At 43.1% G+C, this 12,792-nt stretch overlaps 13 non-coding genes across 13 annotated transcripts; all 13 read right to left on the bottom strand.

Moving 5' to 3' along the window:
- Nucleotides 1–639: 639 nt before the first annotated feature.
- Nucleotides 640–722, bottom strand: TRNAL-CAG (transfer RNA leucine (anticodon CAG)). The gene has a single exon. It is a non-coding gene; the product is annotated as a tRNA-Leu (tRNA).
- A 1,739-nt stretch (nucleotides 723–2,461) lies between these two features.
- Nucleotides 2,462–2,544, bottom strand: TRNAL-AAG (transfer RNA leucine (anticodon AAG)). Its single transcript has one exon. It is a non-coding gene; the product is annotated as a tRNA-Leu (tRNA).
- Nucleotides 2,545–3,445: 901 nt separating this feature from the next.
- Nucleotides 3,446–3,528, bottom strand: TRNAL-UAG (transfer RNA leucine (anticodon UAG)). Its single transcript has one exon. It is a non-coding gene; the product is annotated as a tRNA-Leu (tRNA).
- Nucleotides 3,529–4,821: 1,293 nt separating this feature from the next.
- Nucleotides 4,822–4,904, bottom strand: TRNAL-CAG (transfer RNA leucine (anticodon CAG)). Its single transcript has one exon. It is a non-coding gene; the product is annotated as a tRNA-Leu (tRNA).
- A 632-nt stretch (nucleotides 4,905–5,536) lies between these two features.
- Nucleotides 5,537–5,619, bottom strand: TRNAL-UAG (transfer RNA leucine (anticodon UAG)). The gene has a single exon. It is a non-coding gene; the product is annotated as a tRNA-Leu (tRNA).
- Nucleotides 5,620–6,627: 1,008 nt separating this feature from the next.
- On the bottom strand, nucleotides 6,628–6,710 carry TRNAL-AAG (transfer RNA leucine (anticodon AAG)). Its single transcript has one exon. It is a non-coding gene; the product is annotated as a tRNA-Leu (tRNA).
- Nucleotides 6,711–6,896: 186 nt separating this feature from the next.
- On the bottom strand, nucleotides 6,897–6,979 carry TRNAL-CAG (transfer RNA leucine (anticodon CAG)). Its single transcript has one exon. It is a non-coding gene; the product is annotated as a tRNA-Leu (tRNA).
- Nucleotides 6,980–7,611: 632 nt separating this feature from the next.
- TRNAL-UAG (transfer RNA leucine (anticodon UAG)) lies at nucleotides 7,612–7,694 on the bottom strand. The gene has a single exon. It is a non-coding gene; the product is annotated as a tRNA-Leu (tRNA).
- A 1,024-nt stretch (nucleotides 7,695–8,718) lies between these two features.
- Nucleotides 8,719–8,801, bottom strand: TRNAL-AAG (transfer RNA leucine (anticodon AAG)). The gene has a single exon. It is a non-coding gene; the product is annotated as a tRNA-Leu (tRNA).
- A 186-nt stretch (nucleotides 8,802–8,987) lies between these two features.
- Nucleotides 8,988–9,070, bottom strand: TRNAL-CAG (transfer RNA leucine (anticodon CAG)). The gene has a single exon. It is a non-coding gene; the product is annotated as a tRNA-Leu (tRNA).
- Nucleotides 9,071–9,702: 632 nt separating this feature from the next.
- On the bottom strand, nucleotides 9,703–9,785 carry TRNAL-UAG (transfer RNA leucine (anticodon UAG)). The gene has a single exon. It is a non-coding gene; the product is annotated as a tRNA-Leu (tRNA).
- A 1,290-nt stretch (nucleotides 9,786–11,075) lies between these two features.
- TRNAL-CAG (transfer RNA leucine (anticodon CAG)) lies at nucleotides 11,076–11,158 on the bottom strand. The gene has a single exon. It is a non-coding gene; the product is annotated as a tRNA-Leu (tRNA).
- A 632-nt stretch (nucleotides 11,159–11,790) lies between these two features.
- On the bottom strand, nucleotides 11,791–11,873 carry TRNAL-UAG (transfer RNA leucine (anticodon UAG)). The gene has a single exon. It is a non-coding gene; the product is annotated as a tRNA-Leu (tRNA).
- Between the last annotated feature and the right edge of the window lie 919 nt (nucleotides 11,874–12,792).

The raw sequence follows: 12,792 nt of genomic DNA on the forward strand, positions 1-12,792 counted from the left end.
CCTTCTCACTCACTCGCTCTATCACTTGTATTTTTGCCCGTGCTCTGCATTCTATAGTGGAAACATCTCTTGAATGAAGCATCTGAAAATGACGTGACATAAAGTTTAAAACCTCCTTATTGTAAACCTAAAACATAATAAGACTTAATGTAACCCATTTCTTTCATAAAAAAGATTTTTAAAGTACCCCACAAAAGAAATATAAAACACCACGAGTGCTAGAAGAATATTACATTAACGTTAAAGATAGAATAGGGCAAATGCATTTGCAGTTGAAACTGAAGTTTGGTACTTATTCAGATATTATTTACATTGCCAATTTTTAGCTGAGATTCTAAAGGAACTGAGAGAGAAAATGGAGTTGAAGTTTTGTCAGAAGTGGGATTCGAACCCACGCCTCCAGGAGAGACTGCGGCCTTAACGCAGCGCCTTAGACCACTCGGCCATCATGACCCCATGGTGCTTTTTCATCTAAAGGGTGAGAAAGATATTAGGAACCAAAAAATGCACAGAGCTTAGGCCAATAGTGGCTAGAGCAAGAAAAAAACTCACTGCACTCTTCCAAGAAGACAATCCTATAAGCCACTGCGAGGGAAATGATCATATTTCTCAAGAAAAAAATTAGAGTAAACACAGGACTGTCAGAAGTGGGATTTGAACCCACGCCTCCAGAGGAGACTGCGACCTGAACGCAGCGCCTTAGACCACTCGGCCATCCTGACTTGCTTTCCCAGCATCTTCCAGAGGCCAGACAGCCATGCAGGTGAGGTACTGAAAAGGAATGCCCTCAATTTATTTATCCTATTATATGCACTTCCAACAGATCTTTGAACAATCTGTACAGAGCAGGACCTATGGAGAACTCTTTGGAACTTTGAGGCAAACAAAGAGAAAGTGCTATTCACCAGCCACTTGAACGGCTCAAAGCTGCTTTGAAATTGAGACAATAGCCACCTCTTGGCTGGCTAAAGCAATTTCAACAAGGGATCTCAAAGTCACAACATAGGGTGGAGTATGCAAATTTAAGCAGCCCCTGATCAAAGCCCTGAGGAGATTGCTGTAAGTGTGCTGGAGTCCAGTTGTCTACCAGATGAATGGCATTCTTCCAAATTTGCAGGGCCCGTCTGGCCAGGGCATACAAGAGCATGACTCTTCCAGATGACCTCTTACATGGGTCCTATGCTCATTTGGTAAGGATTGCGTTTTGTCAGCAAGACGTTATAGAACCTAAATATATGAGAAACCCCATCTCTCTTGACAAGAGGAGAACGGAATAAAGTGCCAAGTGAAGACCAACAGATGCAACTTCCATCAGATGTTAACCTGATAAAGGAGATTAAATCTCCAAAAGGCATGTCAGAAGTGTGATTCGAAACCACGCCTCCAAAGGAGACTGTGGCCTAAACACAGCGCCTTAGACCTCTCGGCCATCCTGACAGTATAGGCTTTTAATAAATGAATAAAAGTTACTCAGAAACGTCTACCTCCATGCAAGCCTGAAATAATTTAAACCATCAAACACAAGGTGCAACTTTATGCACAGGACAATAAACACAGAAGAACACATACGAAAGCACTTTATTTCACAGGTATACAGTTTTCATGCTTTTAGAACACCACATACCTCTCACCAGCTATTTAGGGTCCTGTATCCGACTCACAACATTTCCTTGCCTGCGACCTCTCTCTCTACACAAACAACTACAGCACAGGAAGTAGGAAGGCAATAGGTGGGGCAGTTTATGCACATTTATGCTGCCAATGTGCCTTGCAGATTCATGCAGGATTTCTAGATCCTTGCTGGATACAAGAGAGTAGGCCTTGTTCCAGATAAACTATCCCTAGCAGGGAAAGTCTGAGCACAGGCACTCTTTTGCTCTTTAGCCCCTGGCCTGGGACTCACCCTCACTTGCTGAGGCATGAAATTCTGCATACCAACTTTGCACAGAAGGTATGTTTGTGGTTGTTTGGGGATGGGTGGGAGGTCAAGAGCAGGGAAAAGCAGGTCTCCTTCACTACTAGACTACTCTTCTATGCCTCCCTGCCGTTCACTCACTCTGTCTTTGTTTCATTCTCTCCTTCCACAACACTCCTTCTCACTCACTCGCTCTATCACTTGTATTTTTGCCCTTGCTCTGCATTCTATAGTGGAAACATCTCTTGAATGAAGCATCTGAAAATGACGTGACATAAAATTTAAAACCTCCTTATTGGAAACCTAAAACATCACAAGACTTAATGTAACCCATTTCTTTCATAAAAAAGATTTTTAAAGTACCCCACAAAACAAATATAAAACACCACGAGTGCTAGAAGAATATTACATTAACGTTAAAGATAGAATAGGGCAAATGCATTTGCAGTTGAAACTGAAGTTTGGTACTTATTCAGATATTATTTACATTGCCAATTTTTAGCTGAGATTCTAAAGGAACTGAGAGAGAAAATGGAATTCAAGTTTTGTCAGAAGTGGGATTCGAACCCACGCCTCCAGGAGAGACTGCGGCCTTAACGCAGCGCCTTAGACCACTCGGCCATCCTGACCCCATGCTGCATTTTCATCTAAAGGGTGAGAAAGATATTAGGAACCAAAAAATGCACAGAGCTTAGGCCAATAGTGGCTAGAGCAAGAAAAAAACTCACTGCACTCTTCCAAGAAGACAATCCTATAAGCCACTGCGAGGGAAATGATCATATTTCTCAAGAAAAAAATTAGAGTAAACACAGGACTGTCAGAAGTGGGATTTGAACCCACGCCTCCAGAGGAGACTGCGACCTGAATGCAGCGCCTTAGACCACTCGGCCATCCTGACTTGCTTTCCCAGCATCTTCCAGAGGCCAGACAGCCATGCAGGTGAGGTACTGAAAAGGAATGCCCTCAATTTATTTATCCTATTATATGCACTTCCAACAGATCTTTGAACAATCTGTACAGAGCAGGACCTATGGAGAACTCTTTAGAACTTTGAGGCGAACAAAGAGTAAGTGCTATTCACCAGCCACTTGAACGGCTCAAAGCTGCTTTGAAATTGAGACAATAGCCACCGCTTGGCTGGCTAAAGCAATTTCAACAAGGGATCTCAAAGTCACAACATAGGGTGGAGTATGCAAATTTAAGCAGCCCCTGATCAAAGCCCTGAGGAAATTGCTGTAAGTGTGCTGGAGTCCAGTTGTCTACCAGATGAATGGCATTCTTCCAAATTTGCTGGGCCCGTCTGGCCAGGGCATACAAGAGCATGACTCTTCCAGATGACCTCTTACATGGGTCCTATGCTCATTTGGTAAGGATTGCGCTTTGTCAGCAAGACGTTATAGAACCTAAATATATGAGAAACCCCATCTCTCTTGACAAGAGGAGAACGGAATAACGTGCCAAGTGAAGACCAACAGATGCAACTTCCATCAGATGTTAACCTGATAAAGGAGATTAAATCTCCAAAAGGCATGTCAGAAGTGGGATTTGAACCCACGCCTCCAAAGGAGACTGTGGCCTAAACACAGCGCCTTAGACCTCTCGGCCATCCTGACAGTATATGCTTTTAAGAAATGAATAAAAGTTACTCAGAAACGTCTACCTCAATGCAAGCCTGAAATAATTTAAACCTTCAAACACAAGGTGCAACTTTATGCACAGGACAATAAACACAGAAGAACACATACGAAAGCACTTTATTTCACAGGTATACAGTTTTCATGCTTTTAGAACACCACATACCTCTCACCAGCTATTTAGGGTCCTGTATCCGACTCACAACATTTCCTTGCCTGCGACCTCTCTCTCTACACAAACAACTACAGCACAGGAAGTAGGAAGGCAATAGGTGGGGCAGTTTATGCAAATTTATGCTGCCAATGTGCCTTGCAGATTCATGCAGGATTTCTAGATCCTTGCTGGATACAAGAGAGTAGGCCTTGTTCCAGATAAACTATCCCTAGCAGGGAAAGTCTGAGCACAGGCACTCTTTTGCTCTTTAGCCCCTGGCCTGGGACTCACCCTCACTTGCTGAGGCGTGAAATTCTGCATACCAACTTTGCACAGAAGGTATGTTTGTGGTTGTTTGGGGATGGGTGGGAGGTCAAGAGCAGGGAAAAGCAGGTCTCCTTCACTACTAGACTCCTCTTCTATGCCTCCCTGCCATTCACTCACTCTGTCTTTGTTTCATTCTCTCCTTCCACAACACTCCTTCTCACTCACTCGCTCTATCACTTGTATTTTTGCCCTTGCTCTGCATTCTATAGTGGAAACATCTCTTGAATGAAGCATCTGAAAATGACGTGACATAAAATTTAAAACCTCCTTATTGGAAACCTAAAACATCACAAGACTTAATGTAACCCATTTCTTTCATAAAAAAGATTTTTAAAGTACCCCACAAAACAAATATAAAACACCACGAGTGCTAGAAGAATATTACATTAACGTTAAAGATAGAATAGGGCAAATGCATTTGCAGTTGAAACTGAAGTTTGGTACTTATTCAGATATTATTTACATTGCCAATTTTTAGCTGAGATTCTAAAGGAACTGAGAGAGAAAATGGAATTCAAGTTTTGTCAGAAGTGGGATTCGAACCTACGCCTCCAGGAGAGACTGCGGCCTTAACGCAGCGCCTTAGACCACTCGGCCATCCTGACCCCATGGTGCTTTTTCATCTAAAGGGTGAGAAAGATATTAGGAACCAAAAAATGCACAGAGCTTAGGCCAATAGTGGCTAGAGCAAGAAAAAAACTCACTGCACTCTTCCAAGAAGACAATCCTATAAGCCACTGCCAGGGAAATGATCATATTTCTCAAGAAAAAAATTAGAGTAAACACATGACTGTCAGAAGTGGGATTTGAACCCACGCCTCCAGAGGAGACTGCGACCTGAACGCAGCGCCTTAGACCACTCGGCCATCCTGACTTGCTTTCCCAGCATCTTCCAGAGGCCAGACAGCCATGCAGGTGAGGTACTGAAAAGGAATGCCCTCAATTTATTTATCCTATTATATGCACTTCCAACAGATCTTTGAACAATCTGTACAGAGCAGGACCTATGGAGAACTCTTTAGAACTTTGAGGCAAACAAAGAGAAAGTGCTATTCACCAGCCACTTGAACGGCTCAAAGCTGCTTTGAAATTGAGACAATAGCCACCTCTTGGCTGGCTAAAGCAATTTCAACAAGGGATCTCAAAGTCACAACATAGGGTGGAGTATGCAAATTTAAGCAGCCCCTGATCAAAGCCCTGAGGAAATTGCTGTAAGTGTGCTGGAGTCCAGTTGTCTACCAGATGAATGGCATTCTTCCAAATTTGCTGGGCCCGTCTGGCCAGGGCATACAAGAGCATGACTCTTCCAGATGACCTCTTACATGGGTCCTATGCTCATTTGGTAAGGATTGCGCTTTGTCAGCAAGACGTTATAGAACCTAAATATATGAGAAACCCCATCTCTCTTGACAAGAGGAGAACGGAATAACGTGCCAAGTGAAGACCAACAGATGCAACTTCCATCAGATGTTAACCTGATAAAGGAGATTAAATCTCCAAAAGGCATGTCAGAAGTGGGATTCGAACCCATGCCTCCAAAGGAGACTGTGGCCTAAACACAGCGCCTTAGACCTCTCGGCCATCCTGACAGTATATGCTTTTAAGAAATGAATAAAAGTTACTCAGAAACGTCTACCTCAATGCAAGCCTAAAATAATTTAAACCTTCAAACACAAGGTGCAACTTTATGCACAGGACAATAAACACAGAAGAACACATACGAAAGCACTTTATTTCACAGGTATACAGTTTTCATGCTTTTAGAACACCACATACCTCTCACCAGCTATTTAGGGTCCTGTATCCGACTCACAACATTTCCTTGCCTGCGACCTCTCTCTCTACACAAACAACTACAGCACAGGAAGTAGGAAGGCAATAGGTGGGGCAGTTTATGCAAATTTATGCTGCCAATGTGCCTTGCAGATTCATGCAGGATTTCTAGATCCTTGCTGGATACAAGAGAGTAGGCCTTGTTCCAGATAAACTATCCCTAGCAGGGAAAGTCTGAGCACAGGCACTCTTTTGCTCTTTAGCCCCTGGCCTGGGACTCACCCTCACTTGCTGAGGCGTGAAATTCTGCATACCAACTTTGCACAGAAGGTATGTTTGTGGTTGTTTGGGGATGGGTGGGAGGTCAAGAGCATGGAAAAGCAGGTCTCCTTCACTACTAGACTCCTCTTCTATGCCTCCCTGCCATTCACTCACTCTGTCTTTGTTTCATTCTCTCCTTCCACAACACGCTCTATCACTTGTATTTTTGCCCTTGCTCTGCATTCTATAGTGGAAACATCTCTTGAATGAAGCATCTGAAAATGACGTGACATAAAATTTAAAACCTCCTTATTGGAAACCTAAAACATCACAAGACTTAATGTAACCCATTTCTTTCATAAAAAAGATTTTTAAAGTACCCCACAAAACAAATATAAAACACCACGAGTGCTAGAAGAATATTACATTAACGTTAAAGATAGAATAGGGCAAATGCATTTGCAGTTGAAACTGAAGTTTGGTACTTATTCAGATATTATTTACATTGCCAATTTTTAGCTGAGATTCTAAAGGAACTGAGAGAGAAAATGGAATTCAAGTTTTGTCAGAAGTGGGATTCGAACCCACGCCTCCACGAGAGACTGCGGCCTTAACGCAGCGCCTTAGACCACTCGGCCATCCTGACCCCATGCTGCTTTTTCATCTAAAGGGTGAGAAAGATATTAGGAACCAAAAAATGCACAGAGCTGAGGCCAATAGTGGCTAGAGCAAGAAAAAAACTCACTGCACTCTTCCAAGAAGACAATCCTATAAGCCACTGCGAGGGAAATGATCATATTTCTCAAGAAAATAATTAGAGTAAACACAGGACTGTCAGAAGTGGGATTTGAACCCACGCCTCCAGAGGAGACTGCGACCTGAACGCAGCGCCTTAGACCACTCGGCCATCCTGACTTTCTTTCCCAGCATCTTCCAGAGGCCAGACAGCCATGCAGGTGAGGTACTGAAAAGGAATGCCCTCAATTTATTTATCCTATTATATGCACTTCCAACAGATCTTTGAACAATCTGTACAGAGCAGGACCTATGGAGAACTCTTTAGAACTTTGAGGCGAACAAAGAGAAAGTGCTATTCACCAGCCACTTGAACGGCTCAAAGCTGCTTTGAAATTGAGACAATAGCCACCTCTTGGCTGGCTAAAGCAATTTCAACAAGGGATCTCAAAGTCACAACATAGGGTGGAGTATGCAAATTTAAGCAGCCCCTGATCAAAGCCCTAAGGAAATTGCTGTAAGTGTGCTGGAGTCCAGTTGTCTACCAGATGCATGGCATTCTTCCAAATTTGCAGGGCCCGTCTGGCCAGTGCATACAAGAGCATGACTCTTCCAGATGACCTCTTACATGGGTCCTATGCTCATTTGGTAAGGATTGCGCTTTGTCAGCAAGACGTTATAGAACCTAAATATATGAGAAACCCCATCTCTCTTGACAAGAGGAGAACGGAATAACGTGCGAAGTGAAGACCAACAGATGCAACTTCCATCAGATGTTAACCTGATAAAGGAGATTAAATCTCCAAAAGGCATGTCAGAAGTGGGATTCGAACCCACGCCTCCAAAGGAGACCGTGGCCTAAACACAGCGCCTTAGACCTCTCGGCCACCCTGACAGTATAGGCTTTTAAGAAATGAATAAAAGTTACTCAGAAACGTCTACCTCCATGCAAGCCTGAAATAATTTAAACCTTCAAACACAAGGTGCAACTTTATGCACAGGACAATAAACACAGAAGAACACATACGAAAGCACTTTATTTCACAGGTATACAGTTTTCATGCTTTTAGAACACCACATACCTCTCACCAGCTATTTAGGGTCCTGTATCCGACTCACAACATTTCCTTGCCTGCGACCTATCTCTCTACACAAACAACTACAGCACAGGAAGTAGGAAGGCAATAGGTGGGGCAGTTTATGCAAATTTATGCTGCCAATGTGCCTTGCAGATTCATGCAGGATTTCTAGATCCTTGCTGGATACAAGAGAGTAGGCCTTGTTCCAGATAAACTATCCCTAGCAGGGAAAGTCTGAGCACAGGCACTCTTTTGCTCTTTAGCCCCTGGCCTGGGACTCACCCTCACTTGCTGAGGCATGAAATTCTGCATACCAACTTTGCACAGAAGGTATGTTTGTGGTTGTTTGGGGATGGGTGGGAGGTCAAGAGCAGGGAAAAGCAGGTCTCCTTCACTACTAGACTACTCTTCTATGCCTCCCTGCCGTTCACTCACTCTGTCTTTGTTTCATTCTCTCCTTCCACAACATTCCTTCTCACTCACTCGCTCTATCACTTGTATTTTTGCCCTTGCTCTACATTCTATAGTGGAAACATCTCTTGAATGAAGCATCTGAAAATGACGTGACATAAAATTTAAAACCTCCTTATTGGAAACCTAAAACATCACAAGACTTAATGTAACCCATTTCTTTCATAAAAAAGATTTTTAAAGTACCCCACAAAACAAATATAAAACACCACGAGTGCTAGAAGAATATTACATTAACGTTAAAGATAGAATAGGGCAAATGCATTTGCAGTTGAAACTGAAGTTTGGTACTTATTCAGATATTATTTACATTGCCAATTTTTAGCTGAGATTCTAAAGGAACTGAGAGAGAAAATGGAATTCAAGTTTTGTCAGAAGTGGGATTCGAACCCACGCCTCCAGGAGAGACTGCGGCCTTAACGCAGCGCCTTAGACCACTCTGCCATCCTGACCCCATGCTGCATTTTCATCTAAAGGGTGAGAAAGATATTAGGAACCAAAAAATGCACAGAGCTTAGGCCAATAGTGGCTAGAGCAAGAAAAAAACTCACTGCACTCTTCCAAGAAGACAATCCTATAAGCCACTGCGAGGGAAATGATCATATTTCTCAAGAAAAAAATTAGAGTAAACAGAGGACTGTCAGAAGTGGGATTTGAACCCACGCCTCCAGAGGAGACCGCGACCTGAACGCAGCGCCTTAGACCACTCGGCCATCCTGACTTGTTTTCCCAGCATCTTTCAGAGGCCAGACAGCAATGCAGGTGAGGTACTGAAAAGGAATGCCCTCAATTTATTTATCCTAATATATGCACTTCCAACAGATCTTTGAACAATCTGCACAGAGCAGGACCTATGGAGAACTCTTTAGAACTTTGAGGCGAACAAAGAGAAAGTGCTATTCACCAGCCACTTGAACGGCTCAAAGCTGCTTTGAAATTGACACAATAGCCACCTCTTGGCTGGCTAAAGCAATTTCAACAAGGGATCTCAAAGTCACAACATAGGGTGGAGTATGCAAATTTAAGCAGCCCCTGATCAAAGCCCTGAGGAAATTGCTGTAAGTGTGCTGGAGTCCAGTTGTCTACCAGATGAATGGCATTCTTCCAAATTTGCTGGGCCCGTCTGGCCAGGGCATACAAGAGCATGACTCTTCCAGATGACCTCTTACATGGGTCCTATGCTCATTTGGTAAGGATTGCGCTTTGTCAGCAAGACGTTATAGAACCTAAATATATGAGAAACCCCATCTCTCTTGACAAGAGGAGAACGGAATAACGTGCCAAGTGAAGACCAACAGATGCAACTTCCATCAGATGTTAACCTGATAAAGGAGATTAAATCTCCAAAAGGCATGTCAGAAGTGGGATTCGAACCCACGCCTCCAAAGGAGACTGTGGCCTAAACACAGCGCCTTAGACCTCTCGGCCATCCTGACAGTATATGCTTTTAAGAAATGAATAAAAGTTACTCAGAAACGTCTACCTCAATGCAAGCCTGAAATAATTTAAACCTTCAAACACAAGGTGCAACTTTATGCACAGGACAATAAACACAGAAGAACACATACGAAAGCACTTTATTTCACAGGTATACAGTTTTCATGCTTTTAGAACACCACATACCTCTCACCAGCTAATTAGGGTCCTGTATCCGACTCACAACATTTCCTTGCCTGCGACCTCTCTCTCTACACAAACAACTACAGCACAGGAAGTAGGAAGGCAATAGGTGGGGCAGTTTATGCAAATTTATGCTGCCAATGTGCCTTGCAGATTCATGCAGGATTTCTAGATCCTTGCTGGATACAAGAGAGTAGGCCTTGTTCCAGATAAACTATCCCTAGCAGGGAAAGTCTGAGCACAGGCACTCTTTTGCTCTTTAGCCCCTGGCCTGGGACTCACCCTCACTTGCTGAGGCGTGAAATTCTGCATACCAACTTTGCACAGAAGGTATGTTTGTGGTTGTTTGGGGATGGGTGGGAGGTCAAGAGCAGGGAAAAGCAGGTCTCCTTCACTAGACTCCTCTTCTATGCCTCCCTGCCATTCACTCACTCTGTCTTTGTTTCATTCTCTCCTTCCACAACACTCCTTCTCACTCACTCGCTCTATCACTTGTATTTTTGCCCGTGCTCTGCATTCTATAGTGGAAACATCTCTTGAATGAAGCATCTGAAAATGACGTGACATAAAGTTTAAAACCTCCTTATTGTAAACCTAAAACATAATAAGACTTAATGTAACCCATTTCTTTCATAAAAAAGATTTTTAAAGTACCCCACAAAAGAAATATAAAACACCACGAGTGCTAGAAGAATATTACATTAACGTTAAAGATAGAATAGGGCAAATGCATTTGCAGTTGAAACTGAAGTTTGGTACTTATTCAGATATTATTTACATTGCCAATTTTTAGCTGAGATTCTAAAGGAACTGAGAGAGAAAATGGAATTGAAGTTTTGTCAGAAGTGGGATTCGAACCCACGCCTCCAGGAGAGACTGCGGCCTTAACGCAGCGCCTTAGACCACTCGGCCATCATGACCCCATGGTGCTTTTTCATCTAAAGGGTGAGAAAGATATTAGGAACCAAAAAATGCACAGAGCTTAGGCCAATAGTGGCTAGAGCAAGAAAAAAACTCACTGCACTCTTCCAAGAAGACAATCCTATAAGCCACTGCGAGGGAAATGATCATATTTCTCAAGAAAAAAATTAGAGTAAACACAGGACTGTCAGAAGTGGGATTTGAACCCACGCCTCCAGAGGAGACTGCGACCTGAACGCAGCGCCTTAGACCACTCGGCCATCCTGACTTGCTTTCCCAGCATCTTCCAGAGGCCAGACAGCCATGCAGGTGAGGTACTGAAAAGGAATGCCCTCAATTTATTTATCCTATTATATGCACTTCCAACAGATCTTTGAACAATCTGTACAGAGCAGGACCTATGGAGAACTCTTTAGAACTTTGAGGCAAACAAAGAGAAAGTGCTATTCACCAGCCACTTGAACGGCTCAAAGCTGCTTTGAAATTGAGACAATAGCCACCTCTTGGCTGGCTAAAGCAATTTCAACAAGGGATCTCAAAGTCACAACATAGGGTGGAGTATGCAAATTTAAGCAGCCCCTGATCAAAGCCCTGAGGAGATTGCTGTAAGTGTGCTGGAGTCCAGTTGTCTACCAGATGAATGGCATTCTTCCAAATTTGCAGGGCCCGTCTGGCCAGGGCATACAAGAGCATGACTCTTCCAGATGACCTCTTACATGGGTCCTATGCTCATTTGGTAAGGATTGCGCTTTGTCAGCAAGACGTTATAGAACCTAAATATATGAGAAACCCCATCTCTCTTGACAAGAGGAGAACGGAATAACGTGCCAAGTGAAGACCAACAGATGCAACTTCCATCAGATGTTAACCTGATAAAGGAGATTAAATCTCCAAAAGGCATGTCAGAAGTGGGATTCGAACCCACGCCTCCAAAGGAGACTGTGGCCTAAACACAGCGCCTTAGACCTCTCGGCCATCCTGACAGTATATGCTTTTAAGAAATGAATAAAAGTTACTCAGAAACGTCTACCTCAATGCATGCCTGAAATAATTTAAACCTTCAAACACAAGGTGCAACTTTATGCACAGGACAATAAACACAGAAGAACACATACGAAAGCACTTTATTTCACAGGTATACAGTTTTCATGCTTTTAGAACACCACATACCTCTCACCAGCTATTTAGGGTCCTGTATCCGACTCACAACATTTCCTTGCCTGCGACCTCTCTCTCTACACAAACAACTACAGCACAGGAAGTAGGAAGGCAATAGGTGGGGCAGTTTATGCAAATTTATGCTGCCAATGTGCCTTGCAGATTCATGCAGGATTTCTAGATCCTTGCTGGATACAAGAGAGTAGGCCTTGTTCCAGATAAACTATCCCTAGCAGGGAAAGTCTGAGCACAGGCACTCTTTTGCTCTTTAGCCCCTGGCCTGGGACTCACCCTCACTTGCTGAGGCATGAAATTCTGCATACCAACTTTGCACAGAAGGTATGTTTGTGGTTGTTTGGGGATGGGTGGGAGGTCAAGAGCAGGGAAAAGCAGGTCTCCTTCACTACTAGACTACTCTTCTATGCCTCCCTGCCGTTCACTCACTCTGTCTTTGTTTCATTCTCTCCTTCCACAACACTCCTTCTCACTCACTCGCTCTATCACTTGTATTTTTGCCCTTGCTCTGCATTCTATAGTGGAAACATCTCTTGAATGAAGCATCTGAAAATGACGTGACATAAAATTTAAAACCTCCTTATTGGAAACCTAAAACATCACAAGACTTAATGTAACCCATTTCTTTCATAAAAAAGATTTTTAAAGTACCCCACAAAACAAATATAAAACACCACGAGTGCTAGAAGAATATTACATTAACGTTAAAGATAGAATAGGGCAAATGCA

The sequence above is a fragment of the Triturus cristatus genome, chromosome 6, assembly GCF_964204655.1.
Source record: "Triturus cristatus chromosome 6, aTriCri1.1, whole genome shotgun sequence".
In the NCBI taxonomy this organism is placed as follows: Eukaryota; Metazoa; Chordata; class Amphibia; order Caudata; family Salamandridae; genus Triturus; species Triturus cristatus.